This window comes from Pongo pygmaeus, chromosome 19, assembly GCF_028885625.2.
Source record: "Pongo pygmaeus isolate AG05252 chromosome 19, NHGRI_mPonPyg2-v2.0_pri, whole genome shotgun sequence".
NCBI lineage: Eukaryota > Metazoa > Chordata > Mammalia > Primates > Hominidae > Pongo > Pongo pygmaeus.
Window position 1 is genome coordinate 16,458,018 of NC_072392.2, and position 18,160 is coordinate 16,476,177.

The window sequence follows — 18,160 nt, forward strand, 5'->3', positions numbered from 1 at the left end:
CAGTAGAGTCAGGTACTGCTATAAAGATAGCCTGAAATGTGGAAGTGACTTTGGAACTGGGTAACAGGCAGAGGTTAGAACAGTTTGGAGGGCTCAGAAGAAGATAGGAAGATGTGGGAAAGTTTGGAACTTACTAGAGACTTGTTGAATGGTTTCGACCAAAATGCTGATACGATGTGGAAAATGAAGTCCAGGGTGAGGTGGTCTCAGATGGGGATGAGGAACTTATTGGGATCTGGAGCAAAGGTCACTCTTGCTGTGTTTTAGCAAAGAGACTGATGGCATTTTGCCCCTGACTTAGAGATCTGTGGAACTTTGAACTTGAGAGAAATGATCTGAAATTGGAACTTATGTTTAAAAGGGAAGCAGAGCATAAAAGTTTGGAATATTTGCAGCCTGACAGTACAATAGAAATGAAAAACCAACTTTCTGGAGAGATACTCAGACCAGCTGCAGAAATTTATATAACAAGGAGCCGAAGGTTAATCATCAAAACAATGGGAAAAATGTCCCCAGGACGTGTCAGAGATCTTGGTGGCAACCTGTCCCATCACAGGCCCAGAGACCTAGGAGTTAAAAATGGTTTTGTGGCCTGGGCCCAGGGCTGCCGTGCTCTGTGCAGCCTTGGGACTTGGTGCCCTGTGTCCCAGCTGCTCTAGCTCCAGTGGTGGCTAGAAGGGGCCAATGTACAGCTTGGGCCATTGCTTCAGAGGGTGCAAGCCCCAAGTCTTGGTGGCTTCCATGTGGTGTTGGGCCTGTGGGTACACAGAAGTCAAGAACTGAGGTTTTAGGAACCTCTGTCTAGATTTCAGAGGATGTATGGAAATGCCTGGATGCCCAGGCAGAAGTCTGCTGCAGGGATGGAACCCTCATGGAGATCCCCTGCTAGGGCAGGGCAAAAGAGAAATGTGAGGTTGGTGCCCCCACACAGAACCCTCCTGGGGCACTGCCTAGTGGAGCTGTGAGAAGAGGGACACCGTCCTCCAGACTCCAGAATGGTAGATCCACTGACAGTGTGTACCGTGCACCCAGAAAAACCACAGGCACTCAACACCAGCCCGTGAAAGCAGCTAGAAGGGGTGTTGTACCCTGCAAAGCCACAGGGATGGAGCTGCCCAAGACCATAGGAGCCTACCCCTTGAATCAGTGTGACCTGATGTGAGACATGGAGTCAAGGAGATCGTTTCAGAGCTTTAAGATTTGATGACTGCCCCACTGGGTTTTGGACTTGTATGGGGCCTGTGGCTTCTTTATTTTGGTCAATTTCTCCCATTTGGAACAGGAGCATTTATTCAATGCCTGTACTCCCATTGTATCTTGGCGGTAACTGACTTGTTTTTATAGCAGCCTGAAGCAGACTAATACACTCACATACATGGAATCATGCAACATTTGTCCTTCTGTGATTGGCTTCTTTGACTTAGCATAATGTCTTCAAGGCTCATTTATGTTGTAGCATGGGACAGGATTTCCTTTTTATGGGTGAATAATATTTCCATTTTATGGGTGAATAATATTTCCATTTTATGGGTGAATAAAATATTTCCATTTTATGGGTGAATAATATTCCATTGTATATTATATACCATCTTTTCTTCATCCATTCATCTGGTGGTCGACACTTGGGTTGCATCCACCTCTTAGCTTTTGTGAATAACACTGCAATGATCATCAGAGTGCAAATACCTCTTTGAGATTCTGTTTTCAATTCTTTGGGATAAATACCTAGAAGTGGCATTGCTGGATCATTCGGTAGTTCTATTTTTATGTTTTTGAGGAACCTCCATACTGTTTTCCATAATGGCTGCACCATTGTACGCTCTCATGAACAGTGCACAAGGGTTTCTCTGCCTCCTCGCCAGCACTTGTTTTTTTCTGGGTTTTGATGATGGCCTTCCTAACAGGTGTGAGGTAGCATGCCACTGTGGTTTTGATTTGCATTTCCCTGATGATTAGTGATGTTGAGCATCTTTTCACATACTTGTTGGCCATTCAAAATAGAATGCTTTTACACACGTCCTTGAATATACAGAGAACGTTCCAGGAAAGATATTCACAAAGCTGATTAGTAATGAGTACTCTTGGGAAGGAGAACTGGGGTGCAGGAGTGAAAGGGAGACTTTCTCTTCACTATTTACCCTTTTTGTTTCTTTTGAGGATTGTGTCTATTGCATATATTACCTATTTGAATAAATGAGTTAATTAAAAACTCCCCCAGTTATTCCACTGTGTTTAAGAACTGTTGGACACACGCGCGTGCACACACACACACGCACCTGTGTTGGTGCTGTTCTTGATGTTACAAGCTCACCATTCTGGTGCCCCCCTGGTTTTTACAGAGGCATCCGGCTTAGGGCAGTGTGCGGTCAGCCGGCAAAGGGATGACTCAATGCTTGGACCTTCCTGACCTTCCCTTCTCAGGTAAATTATATAAACATAAAAGACTTTTGACTTACTGCAGTTTCAACCCCAGAATAATGGACTTGTCATGGACGTTAGATCCAGCAGTGCAGCTGACGCGAGGAATAAGTGTCTTATCTCCTGCCAGCCGCACCTCTCAGTGTGCTTGTGCTAGGGAGACAGGAACTTTGTTGCTGATTTTTTTTAAGACATAGGGTCTTGCTTTGTTGCCCAGGCTGGTCTTGAATTCCTGGCCTCAAGCAATCCTCTCACCTAAGCCTCCCAAAGCACTGAGGTGTGAACTACCATGCTTGGCCAAAAAAACTATTGTTTTAATTGCCAAGATGCATACTAAAGTTGAGACCACAACAACTATTGCCCTGAAGTAAATACCTCATTGACAATACTCCCCACTTAGCTCCCTCCAGGCACCTGTCTGCTTGGATGATTCTACTTACTGTAATAACAGAGGATCACAGTGACAATTGCTTGCTTCCAGCAATCCCCAGAAGTTGCTTGTCAACATTGACATCATCAGAAGCTGCAGAAACAGGGATTAATGGGCTGTTTTTGTTGTTCTCTTTAGTGATGTAAATACTGTTTTTCTCTGCTATTTAGAGCTAATTAGCCCCACTCCCAACTTTAGTACCCATAATTGGTGGCTGTGAGCTGTAGAAGGATTGTTTTCTTCCGTGACTATTTGTGGGTCACGGGCAGCAACTGTGGGCCTGGTCTCTGGCTTGCTGTGTAGCTCTAAACAAGGCACTTAGTTCTCTCAGCTCCAGTTTCCCCTATAACTATAAACTAGACAATCTTGGAAGGTTTGTCCTGTTCTATATTTTTATGGTCCTTTACGAAATATCCTCTGACCAGGTATCATGGCATGCTCCTATAGTCCTAGCTACTCAGGAGGCTGAGGTGGGAGGATCACTTGAGCCCAGGAGGTTAAGTCCAAATCCAGCCTGGGCAACATAGCGAAACTCCATATCTAAAAAAGAAAAAGAAATATCATCTGGAGGATTCAGTCTATTTCATTATCTGTTTTGATTCTGACTAATATGACAGCAGAAAGAGCCTTGAAAGAATTAAGGGAGGAGACCACTCCTCATATTGTCTTATGCCCAATTTCTGCCTCCAAAGAAAGAAGAAGTAAAAACTGAAAGTCAGAAATGAAATCCACAAGCAGACGGCCCGGCATCACACCCTGGGCCTGGTAGTTAAAGATCGACTCCTGACCTAATCGGTTATTTGCATAAGAAAAGCACTGTGAAGATCCCTGTCCTGTTCTGTTCCGTTCTAATTACTGGTGTATGCAACCCCCAGTCAGGTACCCCCTGCTTGCTCAGTCGATCACGACCCTCTCACGTGAACCCCCTTAGAGTTGTGAGCCCTTAAAAGGGACAGGAATTGCTTACTCAGGGAGGTCGGCTCTTGAGACAGGAGTCTTGCTAATGCTCCCGGACGAATAAACCCCTTCCTTCTTTAACTCGGTGTCTGAGGGGTTTTGTCTGTGGCTCTATCTGCTACAGAATGATTTCTGCTTTTTTATTGAACCAGGCCCTGTGGCTGGAATGGCCTTTCTCGTGTAAAATAGTTCTTCTTGGTTCCCAGCTTCCTTCTTGCCTGCTGCTGCGTGTGACCTGATCATCACATGAGGCATTTTCCTGCCACTCTCTCTCTCTGATGTCTGTCAATTAAAACAAAACATTACCTGGGGGCAGGTAATGTCTTTCCTCAGGTAAGGGCAGTTTCATAAGGTCCTTAGAAAGGTGCATGCTGGGTTTAATGCTCTGATGACATCGTCTTGAAATGCAGAATGATTTTTGAACAAGGGTTGATTTGGATATAGATCCTATAAAGGATGTGGTGGTCCTGCCTGGAGAATCCACTTCCCTATTGCATTTTTATTACATCAGAAGCATATATATGTTTATACTTGAGGATAAAATGAGAACTCTATTGTACTGGAGAATGATGTTTGATGGCAATCAAGAGCCTCTTCTTCAGGAATAGGTGATTATGTGGTTGTTCCCACAGATCTTCGAAAGGGAAGGACCTAGGAACTGAAGCCAGACCCCCACCTCTGCAAGAGTTCCTTGCTGGAGTCACTCAGCAGACCCCCCCTCTCTGGACTTTGGGGACATGAGACTGCTGATCACCTCCACCAGAGGGAAAGTGGAAGTGGCCCCAAGAAAGAGGGAACCATGAAGCAGTTTCAGGTATCGTGTCTCAAACAGTAAGAAATCAGAAAAACATAGGGCTGATCAGCTTTGATTGTTCCTTCTGTTTTGTCCTCCTGGCCAATTGACTTCGACAAATATTTGCTGCATGAAAATAATTAAGATGCAGTGCCCATCTTCAGTGAGTTTAAAAGGAGGATGCTGGACAGTAAGTAGTGTGCAAGATGAAATTAAGAGCTGTAAAAAAACAATACTAAATAGGCAAAGTCCTTGAGAGTTGTTAGTTGGCATAAGAAGTCTAGAGAGAAGTAGAAGTTCAGGGAATGTGGGTGGTAGTGTGTGTCTGGACTAGACTGTGGGCTTCCTAAGGCCAGGGACTCTGCCATATATATGCATGGTAGGCTCTCTGTCAGTATTTGTTGGGTGGATGGATAGGTGACTAGGACATTCCAGCTGGAAGGCAGGTTGGAGCCATATTGCAAATCTTCATTGCTAAGGAAGAGGTTTGTGCTTTATTTTGGTAAAGCACTGAGGAGCCACCAAGTTTGTGAGATTTTGTTCCTGTTTTTGAGTTATGGTACAGTGAGATTGGACCCATATTTTAAGGAGGAGTCATCAGAAAACAGTGGCATGTAAGGATTAGAGAGGCATTTTGAAATCAGTGTTTAAGGAGGACTTTTGCAGGGATGTGAAGGAGGGCTTGGCAGAGGGAGAGGACTGCAAGGCCAACAGGGTGGTCACCAAGAGCTGGTCTTTGCTGCCACACCTCTGTCACCTCCTCCCTTTTCAGTGCCCCTGGTCACCCAGGTTACAGCAAACCTCTTTCAACTGTTTCCTCTCTCATGTCTTCCTGCTTCTTCATGTTGGTTCATCTTCTGAAGCACTGAGCACATACTGCTGCAGACCTTGCAGAAATTTCCCATGACTCTGTCATCCGCACTCCTCATCCTGATCTTCTAGATGCTCCACTACTTAGCACCACCCCTGCCCATCTGCCAGAATGGCCCGGCCTCTCCCTCCACCTGAACCTGTTTTAGTCCGTGCCTTAGCAATATTGCACAAGCATATTTGAGTGTAATTCTTTGTGTATAAGGTTCTAACTTGAATTGTCTTCCTTTTGTCTTTTCACACTCTAAATACTGTTCTCTTTATTTAAAGGTCAAAACTTTCATGAAGTTACAGCTAACACCTGGCAGCATTGACATCTCCCTTCTCCCTTTTTTTTTTCTTTTTCTTTTTCTTTTTTTTTGAGACAGATCCTCACTCTGTCACCAAGGCTGGAGTACAGTGGCATGATCTGGGCTCACTGCAGCCTCTGCCTCCCGGGTTCAAGTGATTCTCATGCCTCAGCCTCCTGAGTAGCTGGGGTTATAAAGGCATGCACCATGACACCCAGCTAATTTTTGTATTTTTTTTAGTAGAGACAGGATTTCACTATTTTGGCTAGGCTGGTCTCAAACTCCTGATCTGCCCACCTCAGCCTCCCAAAACGCTGGGATTGCAGGTGTGAGCCTCCATGCCTGGCCAACTTCTCCCTTTTCTGACTTCGGTGTCTTACACTGTTTCCGGTGTTTAATTTCTGTACTGCTTTGTGGTGTGGATAACTTCTGCACAATATATGCCTTAATCTCCATTTATGCTGTAATTTAGTGGACAGTAAATGTTCAGCTTACGTTTGGTATCTCTCCCAGCCCCTTGCATTGTGCAACACACGCAACATTTCACTCAGTAAAACTTAGGAGTATGCTCATTCATATACAATATGAATGTATTGTTTATTTATCAATATACAAAATTGGCTACTTTTGGAGTAATAGCTTTTTTTTTTTTTTTTTGGGAGACAGAGTCTCACTGCAACCTCTGCCTCGGGTTCAAGCAATTCTCCTGCCTCAGCCTCCCAAGTAGCCAGTAGTAGCTTTTTAATAAATATTATAATTACTAATAAGAGTACTCTCAAAGGATTTATGAAAGTCTGAATGAATAAGCTAGGTCTTATTGTTATACCTTTGGATGTAGCCTATATTTGCACCCAAATAGATGAAGTCATATATTTTAGAGATTTAATTTAAAGCCCCAGATATTACATATTGTCCTGTTTATGTGCACGAGATTTAAATAATCAAAAGAGGTTTTAAAAACCAGAATTAGTGCTATTCTAAAATTCTCCTTTTCATTATACCAGAAATGCATACAGGAAGGCTATGGGTATATTAATATGCTACTGATATTTTATCTTTCATAGTGAAAAGTTAAATTAGTAAAATCAATTTATTTCAATTTTACATTTATCTCATTGAGGTAAAGCAATGGCAGGATATCTGGTATTTTTAATATGCCCTTCCAATATACCTTGGGAAATTTTTTTTTATTTTTTAGAGATGGGGGTCTTGCTCTGTTGCCCAGGCTGGAGTGCAGTGGTATAATCATAATTCACTACATCCTTGAACTCCTGGCCTCAAGCAGTCCTCCCACCTCAGCCTCCTGAATAGCTGGGACTACAGGTGTGCGCCACCATGCCCAGCTTATTTATTTATTTATTTATTTATTTCAGAGTTGAGGTCTCACTGTGTTTCCCAGGCTGGTTTCAAGCTCCTGGACTCAGGTAATCCTCCTGCCTCAGCTTTCCAAAGTGCTGGGATTACAGGCATGAGCCACTGTGCTGTGTCAGTCTCTACCTTTTAAATGTTATTTAGATACTGATGTAGTCTTGAAACCTGTAGAATGCTTTTGTATAGATATCCTTAATTCAAATGAGATTGAATTAAAAGTTCTAGCCTGAATTATATTTACACAAATAAAAGACTAGATGGATGAGCAACAGATGGATTTTAAAACAAAATGTAGCAAAACTCTCCCCAGACTCATGACAGTCAGGAGGCACAATTTCATGTTTATTTCACACTGTGAGACATCAAATATATTATTAATGTAACTAATGTGGTTGTTTCTTCAGATTCTGGCTGAGTAAACTAGACATTTGCTTTTCTAAAGTAGGTATTTATTTCTTGTGAATCTGAGGATTCTAAACATTAGCATCTTCTCCTTAACATGTGCTCTTCTCTCTAACCAGTGTGGAAAGAAGAAACCCTCTGGTGGCCTTGGCCCAGGAATATGGCAGTTTCAAGTGCAATGCTGTACTGAAATGGTACGAGAAGAAGACAGAAGGTTACATGGTAAGGGACAATGCCAGCCAGCTTCCACCAGCCCTGGGCAATAGTAGTCCTGTGCCAGTACATGTTCCATGTGTGCCTGTGCTTGGTGGGCCAATATGCATGTAATTATCATCTTTCTGTCCTCCTAGACAGAGAGGCATATGCAACGGGAAGCCAGTTTCCACTCCACCTACCAAACATATGGGTGCATGCAGAGCTGCATCTCCCTAGGGAAGGGGGACCTTTTCCTTTGCTCAAAGTGTTACCGACCACGGGTTCTTAGGCTCTTGATGCAATAGAAATTCTCACCAGGCCAAAAGAGTTTTCCTAGCAAGGCTTTATTGGAGCATATGCCCAGGCACAAGGGAAGAAGCACAGGAGAGGGAGGATTCTCTGGCTGACTCCCTGAAACGAGCTGATAGGGATTTCTTTTATTAGGCAATGTGCGGAAATTGATGTCAAGGTAGGGAATGCAGGCTGGGCAGGGTAGAGAACGTGACGGGGAGGGGACGTGGGTCAGCTTATCTGCTGGCAATGGTTGTCTTCAGTAATGGGCCACCTGGTGCTCTGGTTAGTGGCAGCAAGGCTGTATGAATCAGTTGTTTAGCATTCCTTCCTGAGGTGGGATACTTGCAACCTTGGTTGGATATTTTGGATCTTCTAAGGCCAGTTCCTGTAATCCTTTAAGTAAAAGGCAAGGTTAAACATTATGAGAGCACCGAAGAACAATATAGAATGGCTGTTTTCTTTGCGTGACTGTTAGTGGGTATGGCGTCAGTGAGGTAGTGGTGTGGGTTTTGTGATCAGTGGGAATGCATGAAAGAATGCTGTAGTGGGGCCTCCACCCAAGGAGACAGCTTTTGCTAAATTACACTCCCAAAGAAGAGTGCTTTGCCTAATTCATGTAAAGGCCCTACATAAATGAGCCTCCAAAACTTCTCCAAATATTTTCTTTCTATTGCTTTCAGAGTTGTTTGTGCTTAGTTTAAAGAGTTTTTGTTTACTAGGACAGTATCTGTTTTCTGTTCAGAAAAGGAATTAATACATGGTATAAGTTTAAGTTTTTTGTGCGTGTGAAACACTATACACAAAGATAAAAATGTGCAAAATGTAAACTATAGTTTTTTTGTTGTTGTTGTTGTTTAAGAGACAGAGTCTCACTCTGTTGCCCAGGCTGGAGTGCAGTGGCGTGATCTCGGCTCACTGCAACCTCTGCCTCCCGGGTTCAAGCAATTCTGCCTCGACCTCCGGAGTAGCTGGGATTACAGGTGTGAGCCACCACACCTGCCTAATTTTTGTATTATTACTAGAGATGGGGTTTCACCATGTTGGCCAGGCTGGTCTCAAACTCCTGACCTCAGGTGATCTGCCTACCTCAGCCTCCCAAAGTCCTGGGATTACAGGCATGAGCCACCACTCCCGGCCTCAAATGATAGTCTCTTGAACTATGAGGAAGTGAAAAGTCACACAGTCACCACTCGCATCCAGAAGAGCATCGCCAGCTCCCCCAGACCTTTCCTACAACTTTCCCATCATAACCCCTCACTACTCCCTAAGATAACCATTGTCCTCAATTATTCTCCTTATGGATTTTCACAAAAGTATGCAGCCCTGAATATTATGTTAGTATTGCTTGCATTTGAATTTTATTGCAAATGGAATTTTAAAAACTATGTAATTTTGCATCTATCTTTTTTATTTTTTTGGTTTTAGGGAGCAGAGAGTTTAATAAGCAAGAAAGATGGGAGAAGGCAGAAAATGGAGGCTCCCCTGTACAGAGACAGAGGGAGGGGAGCGTTTTTTTAAACACAGTATTGAATCAGTGAGATTTATTCATGTTGTCACCTATACTGTAATTTGTTCATTTTCTTCACCATTTAGTAACCCATTGTAGGATTATAGCATTATTTAGTTATCCATTCTATTATTGATAGATAGTTGAGTCAAGTCCAGTTTGGGGCTAAGGTGAATAGTGCTGTTATGTTCTTGTCGATGTCTCTTGAAACACATACGTGCTTGTTCCTGTTGGTTACATACTTCGGAATGGAATTCCTGGGCCTTAGGGTATACATACATTCTAGGATGGTACCAAACAGATGCCTGAAATATTTGTATAATTTATGTCTTTTCAGCAATTTATGAGAGGTCAATTTCTGTGCATTTTCATCAACACTTGGTAGCATCAGTCTTTTTACTGGAGGTCATGTGGGTAATGTGTAGTAGTGTCTCATTGTGGTTTTGATTTGCATTTTTCTTTTGGCAGTGGAGATTGAGCACCTTTTCATATGTAAATTGGCCATGTGGATAGTCCCTTTTGGGATGCACCTGCTCAGGTTTTTTGCCCACTTTATTTGTTTGTTTGGCAGTGGGGAGGGGGGGGGTATTGGCTCTGTAAACAGGATATGAACTTTTGTCCATTTTAAGAATCAGATGTCATTCTCTTCCTTATTGCTTTTAAGAATTATTTATATATTCTCCATTTAAGTCCTTTGTCAAATACATACATGGCAAATACCTTCTCCCAGTGTGCCTTAAATTTTCTTCTTTTGATGAACAAAGTTCTTAATTTTAATTAAGTCTAATTTATCAGTCTTTCCTCTAATGGTTAGTGCTTTTTGTATTCTGTATAAGAAATTGTTTATTCATGGCCGGGTGTGGTGGCTCACACCTGTAATCCCAGTACTTTGGGAGGCCGAGGTGGGCAGATCACAAGGTCAGGAGATCGAGACCATCCTGGCTAACACGGTGAAACCCCGTCTCCACTAAAAATACAAAAAATTAGCCGGGCGTGGTGGCGGGCGCCTGTAGTCCCAACTACTCAGGAGGCTGAGGCAGGAGAATGGCGTGAACCCGGGAGGCGGAGCTTACAGTGAGCCGAGATTGCGCCACTTCACTCCAGCCTGGGTGACAGAGCGAGACTCTGTCTCAAAAAAAAAAAAAAAAAAAAAGAAATTGTTTATTCATGGATCATAAACATATTGTCCTACTTTTTCCTGTAAAAGCTTTATTGTTGTATCTTTCACACTAAATAGAAACCCTCTTTAAAATCACCAATTCCCACTGCATTCTTACAATATTTTGACAAACCTTCCAACGATTCTGGCACCACAACACTCCCTTCCCAGCCTCAAGCTTTTTGGGGAGGTGGGGAGAGAAAGAAGGTGGAAGGAAAAACCCAGTCTCAGCCAAGATGCAGCCCAGATAGCAAATTAGCAGGACTGGGAGTCTCTGTCGTATCAGCAGTCAGATGTCTTAAAACCAGAATCTACCCAGAGTGTATGTACCTTGTATTTTTGCCATTAGCTTCTTTTCACTTTATGTTAAAAAAAAAAGAGACCCAGCACGGTGGCTCACGCCTATAATCCCAGCACTTTGGGAGGCCAAGACAGGAGGATCAGTCGAGGTCAGGAGTTCGAGACCAGCCTGGCTAACATGGTGAAACCACGTCTCTACTAAAAATACAAAAAATTAGTTGGGCGTGGTGGCGTGCACCTGTAATCTCAGCTACTCGGGAGGCTGAGGCAGGAGAATCCCTTAAACCCCGGAGGCGGAGGTTGCAGTGAGCTGATATCACACCCCTGCACTCCAGCCTGGGCAACTGAGTGAAACATCATCTCAGAAAAAAAAAAAAAAAAAATCCCAGCACTTTGGGAGTCTGAGGCAGGAGGATTACTTGAGCCCAGGAGTTTAAGGCTGCCATGAACTATGATAGCTCCACTGCACTCCAGCCTGGATGACAGTGACAGAGGGAGACACTGTCTCAAAAAAAAAAAAAAAAAAGGGAGGGAGGGGTCTATCATGTTACTGACCAGTAATAGAGGCTCCCAAAGTATAAACGTGCCTTAGACCCCGTTTGTTCCTATTTGTTCTTCCTGCTACTCTGTCCATTCTGCCTCCTCCCTGTTCCAAGACTGGACCATGCCATGAAGGAAGGTCCCTCGATTACAGCCTCCCCAGCCCATCAGCCACACTGCCCAAGGACATGGGAAAGAATAAGAAGCCAGAGGGAGACAGCTGCCAGCAGGAGGTTTAGCATAAAGGAGATAGGAATGGTAATGAGAAATTGAAGAAAACAGTTAAAAGGAGCAATCATTCAAGAATGACACCACTGGCCAGGTGCGGTGGCTTACACCTATAATCCCAGCACTTTGGGAGGCTGAGGCGGGTGGATCACCTGAGGTCAGGAGTTCAAGACCAGCCTGGCCAACATGGCGAAACCCCATCACTATTAAAATATATATATATACACACACAAAAATTAGCTGGACTTGGTGGCTCAGGCCTGTAATCTCAGCTACTTGGGAGGCTGAGGCAGGAGAATTGCTTGAACCCAGGTGGTGGAGGTTGCAGTGAGCCGAGATCATGCCACTGCACTCCAGCCTGGGCAACAGAGTGAGACTCCATCTCAAGAAAAAGGGAAAAAAAAAGAATGACGCCACTGATGCCACCTGTGCTGTCCTCCACCTGACAGAAATGGACTGAGGCAGCTGCCAGAGTGGATATGAAAAGGCAATTCACATTTTTGATGTAACCTTGTTGTAATGAGATTGCAGCGAAGAGACAGAAAATAAGATGTTTCCAGTCATGATCCTAAGAATAGTATTTCCTGCTGGAGTGCTTTTTTTGTTTGTTTTTGTGAATGTCTTATATTAGCTTTCTTAACATTTTACATTTAATGAAACCCAAAACTCATTTTGCCTGGAGTACTTTCCATTCGTTGTTAAATCTCTGTAGGATTGGAAATATAAATATGTGTCTGCTTTATTTACTCTTCACAAAATATTCTGTCTAGACCTGTTTGTGTAAGATGGCTCATAGGCTTGTTCTCTCAGAATTAGGAAGGCAAAAAGAACGGGTGAAAGTCAGATGTTTCATAGTCTTTTTGAAAACCAGTAGCCATGCACCTTTTATTTTAGATTCAGGGGTGCAGGTTTGTTACATTGGTATATTGTGTGATGCTGAGGTTTGGGGTATAATTGATCCCGTCACTCAAGTAATGAGACTAGTACCCAGTGGTTAGCTTTTCAGGCCTTGCTCCCTACCCTCCCTCACCCCTTTTGGAGTCCCCACTGTCTGTTATTCCCATTTTTTGTCTCCGTATACTTGATGTTTAGCCCCATTTATAAGTGAGGACATGAGGTATTTGGTTTTCTGTTCTTGCATTAGTTTGTTTAAGATAGTGGCCTCCAGCTGCATCCATCTTGCTGCAAAGGACATGGTTTCCTTCTTTTTATGGCTGTGTAGTATTCCATGGTATATACGTACCATATTTTCTTTATCCAGTCTATCATTGATGGATATTTAGGTTCATTCCATGTCTTTGCTATTGTGACTTGTGTTGGAATGAGCATACGAGTACCTGTGTCTTTTTGGTACAGTGATTTGTTTTCCTTTGGGTACATACCCAGTAATGAGATTGCTGGGTTTAATGGTAGCTCTGTTTGAAGATCTTTGAGAAATCTCCAAACTGCTTTCCGCACTGGCTGAACTAATTTACATTCCCACCAACAGTGTATAAGTGTTCCCTTTTCTCTATAGCCTCACCAGCATCTGTTACTTTTCAACTTTTAGTAGCCATTCTGACTGATGTGAGAAGGCATCTCATTGCAGTTTTGATTTACATTTCTCTGATGATGAATGATGATCAGCATTTTTTCATGTTTGTTGACCACTTGTATGTCTTCTTTTGAGAAGTGTCTGTTCGTGTCCTTTGCTCATTTTTTAATGGGGTTATTTGTTTTTTGTTTGTTGATCTGTTTAAGTTCCTTATAGACTGTGGATATTAGATGCATAGTTTGTGAATATTTTCTCCCGTTCTATAAGTTGTCTGTTTACTCTGTTGATAGTTTCTTTTGCTGTCCAGAAGCTCTTAATTAGGTCCCACTTGTCAATTTTTGGTCTTGCTGAAGTTGTTTTTGGGGACTTAGCCAAAATTTCTTCGCCAAGGCTGATGTCAAGAAGGGCATTTCCTAGCTTTTCTTTTAGTATTTTTGATAGTTTGAGGTCTTACATTTAAATCTTTAATCCATCTTCAGTTAATTTTTGTATGTGATGAAAGATAGGTGTATAGTTGCATTCTTGTGCATATGGCTAGCCAGGTATCTCAGCATCATTTGCTGAATAGGAAGTCCTTTCCTGTTGCTTGTTTTTGTTGAAGATCAGATGATCATAGGTATGCAGCTTTATTTCTGGCTTCTGTAACCTGTTTCTATTGGTCTTTGTTAATATATTATTCAATAATGAATTGAATTATATATATTATTTCAACAATGAATTTTTACTGAGGGACCTGTTCAGCTCCAGGTAATTGCAGTTGCTGGGGATTACACAGCAAATGAAACAGGCAAAAGTTCCTGCTGTCATGGAACTTACATTCTCAGGGGTACTGGCAGTTAATTAAAATTAAAAAGTAACGTGTACCGTATTTGAAGGTTGTATTGCTGTGGAGAGAAATAAAGCAGGGAAGGAGGATTGGGAATGTTGGGTGAGTGGTACAATTTATACACAGTGGTCAGGGAGGTGACATTCGAGCACTTGCTCCCCTCCCCTGAAGGGCTTTGGTGTCTGCATGAAGGTTTATTTCCCACCAAGGACTAGGTGTGGAGGGTCAGAGTAAAGAGGTCCTCACTGCCGTGACTGTGCGATTAGAGCTGAAGTGACACAACGGTGGCAGTCCCAGGTCAGCAGCACTGGGAAGTGAGCATCACAGCCAGACCCACCTGCCAAGCCCCGAGCCAGCTGCCTGACATCTTGAGTGGCCCAGGATTGAGACCCAGTGAAAGGATGTGAGTCTGCCCTCACTATGAAGTGAGGCCCTCACTGAGCTCAAAATGATGCTCCTGGGAGACCCTTCCACACATTCCCCTCAACTCAGACACCTTGGGGTCTTTTTGAAATAAGTCACTCCCAGGAAGGGCCTGCAAATTACTCTCAGTGCTCACATTTCATGCTCCTGATGCTTGTTAGCTGTTTTCCAAGATAAAGGCAGCCCTGACCCAGGGAACCCCTACACCTCCTTTTCTTTCATCTAAAAGTCTACTTTGAGCTCCTAGTTTTGTTATGATGGGAAAATCTCTGTATCTAACGTAATTACCAGTAAGAATTCTGAAAGGAAAGAAAGCCAAGAGGGTGAATGTGACAGGCAGAATTCTAAGGATAACCCCCATGACTCTCCCTAGTATAATGTCCGCCCCTTTATATGACACAGGGAGATGGTCTGGATGTGCCCCACCTAATCACAGAGCCCCTTAAAAGCCAAGCAGTGTCTCTGGCTTGTGGCAGAACTCGGGGAAATTCAAAGTGTGAAAAGGACTCTTTGTGTTCTTAGTGGCTTGAAGAGGGAGGAGCACGTGAGAAGCAGCCGAGAAGGGCCCCTGGCTGACAGCCAGCAGGAAACAGGGACTTTCTAGCACTAAAGCATTAGTGCTGAGGTCCTAGCTATGGCCAGAAATTGTCACATGGGGCACTCTGCAGTTTGGAGATTGACAGCTGCAAGTGTGGTGCCACCAGGTCCTTTGTCCTCTCTCCCTGGCCTAATGCCCTCAGACCTCAGCTAGGCCAAGGGTTGCTCAGTTTGCTTTGCCTTCTGCTTTCCCTCAGCTGGGGGATCTTGGGCTAAAAGGTCACTCTGATGAATGTGTAGAATTCAGCTCTAAGTCTCTCCTAAGTCCTCTGTCACATCTCAAGAAGCTTCAAGAGGTACAGCTGCCTCACCCCTTCATGGGTGGCACGTTAGCTGTGCTCCCTGGGCCCTTGGCCAATACTGGTGAATCAGGCAAGGGCAGGGGTGGGGAGTCCATACATCTCACCTGCATCTCCAAAGCTGGAATCCATAATCGTTAGGAAGTTATAATGGGCCAAGTTTAAGAATTTTAAAGTCCTCTGGTTTCACATGTCAATTTAGAATATTAGAGCAGTATTGTAGCAGAAAGGAAAAGGTGTAAAGTGACAGCAAAGTTCACTCTTGTGGAAAACATAACTTTGAAAACAGTTTGGCTAGAAATGGCCAATACTTTTATCGCTTTCATCTAAGTCATTGCATTAGTTTTCTTTCACTGGGTAACAAATTATCACAGACTTGGCGACGTAAACATTATGTGTTCATTAGCTCCCAGCAGGTCAGAAGTTTGGCTTGTGAGGCTGGGCTGTCCACTGAGGGTCCCCTGAGGCTGAAGTCAGGGCGTCAGCTGAGCAGCGCCCTCACCCAGAGACTCTGGGGAGAGCCTGCATCCATGCTTATCCAAGGATTGATGAGCTCTTTTACGGTGGTAAGACCGAGGTCCCCGTTTTCCCTCTGGCTGTTGGCCAGGGGTCACGCTCAGCTCCTAGATCGAGGCTGATCCCGCATGGCAGTGCCCTCGTGGTCGTGCCTCCAATCTCAGACTTCCTCTTCCACCAGCTGGAGAGAACTCTCTGCCTTTAAACATCCAACGTGATTAGGTCAGGCCCACCCGATCTTCTCCCTACCTTAGGGTCAGTTCATTAATCAGCTAATCACATGTGTAAAATCCCTTTGCCATAGGTAATCATGGGAATAACATCAGGTTGACACCAGGGAGCAGAAGTCATAGGGGCGTCTTATAATTCAGCCCCTCAGGCAGGGTTCGCAATGTGGACTATGGATTGGAACCACCTAGAGAGCTTTTAAAAATACCTGTGTCTGGGCCTAACCCTGGATCTAAAGAATCAAATTCTAATGTGGAGAGCCCCAGGAACCAGGGTTTCTAAAAAGCTGCTACTGTGGTCTGAGTGTTTGTGTTCCTCTTATCCCAACCCCAGATTGGTATGTTGAAACCTAATCACCAATGTGACCATGTTAGGCAGTGGGGCCTTAGGGAGGTGATTCAGTCCCTTCCTGGGGTGAGAGCCCTTATCCAAGAAACCTCAGAGCTGCTTTGCCTCTCTCACCATGCGAGGACACAGTGGGAAGGTGTCACCTATGAACCAGGAAATGGGTCCTCACCAGACACGAAACCTGCCTTGACCCTGGACTGTCCAGCCTCCAGAACTGTGAACAAGAACTTTGTGTTGTTTATAAGCCACCTCACCCATGGTACTTCGTTGTAGCCACAGAATCATCTAGGACAGCTACTCAGGTGATTCTGACACGCAGGCAGCGTTGAGAACCTCTGATCTGAAACTCATGCCTGAGCCTGAGAGAACTCTGTCCACTTCTGTGTCTCCAGTTGCCAGCCGTCTGCATGTTGTAAAAGATGAGAAACAGTGGACATGAACGATGGAGACACTGGTGGCCTGAAGAAGAGACCACCACTCTTTCACCATCTAGGCCAGGAAAATAATCTGATCCTAAGGAACTGTGGAATTCTGTGTTATTTCTTGATCCCAGTAATTCCACTCTTCAGGTTTCTGTTGCTGCAAAATGCTACAAAGATAGTTGTTTAAACAATGCCATTTAGCAGCTCACAGTTTTGTACATCAGAAGCCCCTATGAGCCCAGGTAGGTTCTCTGCTCCGTGTGTCCAGGTGTCAACTGGGCTCTTACCTGGAGGCTCTGGGAAGGAATCTGATTCCAAGTTCACTCCAGTGTTGGCAGACTTCACCCTTTTAAAATTGCCCTATGACCTCAACCACATCACCATTGTCAGCTGCAGAGTCTAGGACATGGCAGAGCCCTAGAAACGCAGCCAAGGTGCAAGCCGTGGAGGTGTGCGGTAGCTGTGCCTCGTCATGCTTCTTGGGAAGTGACAGAGGACTGAGAAGAGACCTAGGGCTGAATTTCACACGTTCATCAGGTGACTTCAGCACGGGGAAGGCAGAGGGCAAAGCAAACTGACCATCTCCTGCCTATCAGGACAAGGAGAGAGAAGACAAAGGACCTGGTGGCACCACACTTGCAGTTGTCAACCTCAGCACTCTAATGCTTTAGTGCTGGCCTGTCCCAGTCAGCCCACAGGCACCAAGGAAGAACGAGGGTTCCATAGTTGGATTTGGATTCACTAGAGGCACCCCTTATGTCAAGCATCCTACAAGGCCAGACCTAAAGATTCTGAAGTCTCCTGACAGAGAAAGCCCTACACTGCCCATGGAGTGGGTCATTTACCTCATGACTCTTGAGTTCATTTACCTCTTAACAGAAATCCATTTTCCTATATCCTGTATGATAATAAGCAAATGCTATTTTCTATAACAAGCCTGTTTACAAGCTTTGCTACCGTAGTATACTTCATAGTTAAGGACTTCATTTATGAGAAATTAAACCAAAAACTATGGCAGATGGTTGAGTAGCTCAGGGAGCTACTTTCCCCCTTCTCAGAACATTTTGAACAGAATGACTGTGATTTCTGATGAGTAAGAGAAGCACCACAGGTTTAAACTCAAGTAAGACCTTTGCCCTCTTCTGATCATGCTTCTCCTCCCAGTACGTTTATAGTCGCTGGAGTATAATATCTTCTAACTGCCTCATCCTTT

At 44.0% G+C, this 18,160-nt stretch overlaps 1 pseudogene; it reads left to right on the top strand.

Annotated features, from left to right (window-relative positions):
* LOC129016875 (cytospin-B-like) overlaps positions 1 to 18,160 on the top strand; it is a 126,094-nt pseudogene that overhangs the window by 32,845 nt on the left and 75,089 nt on the right.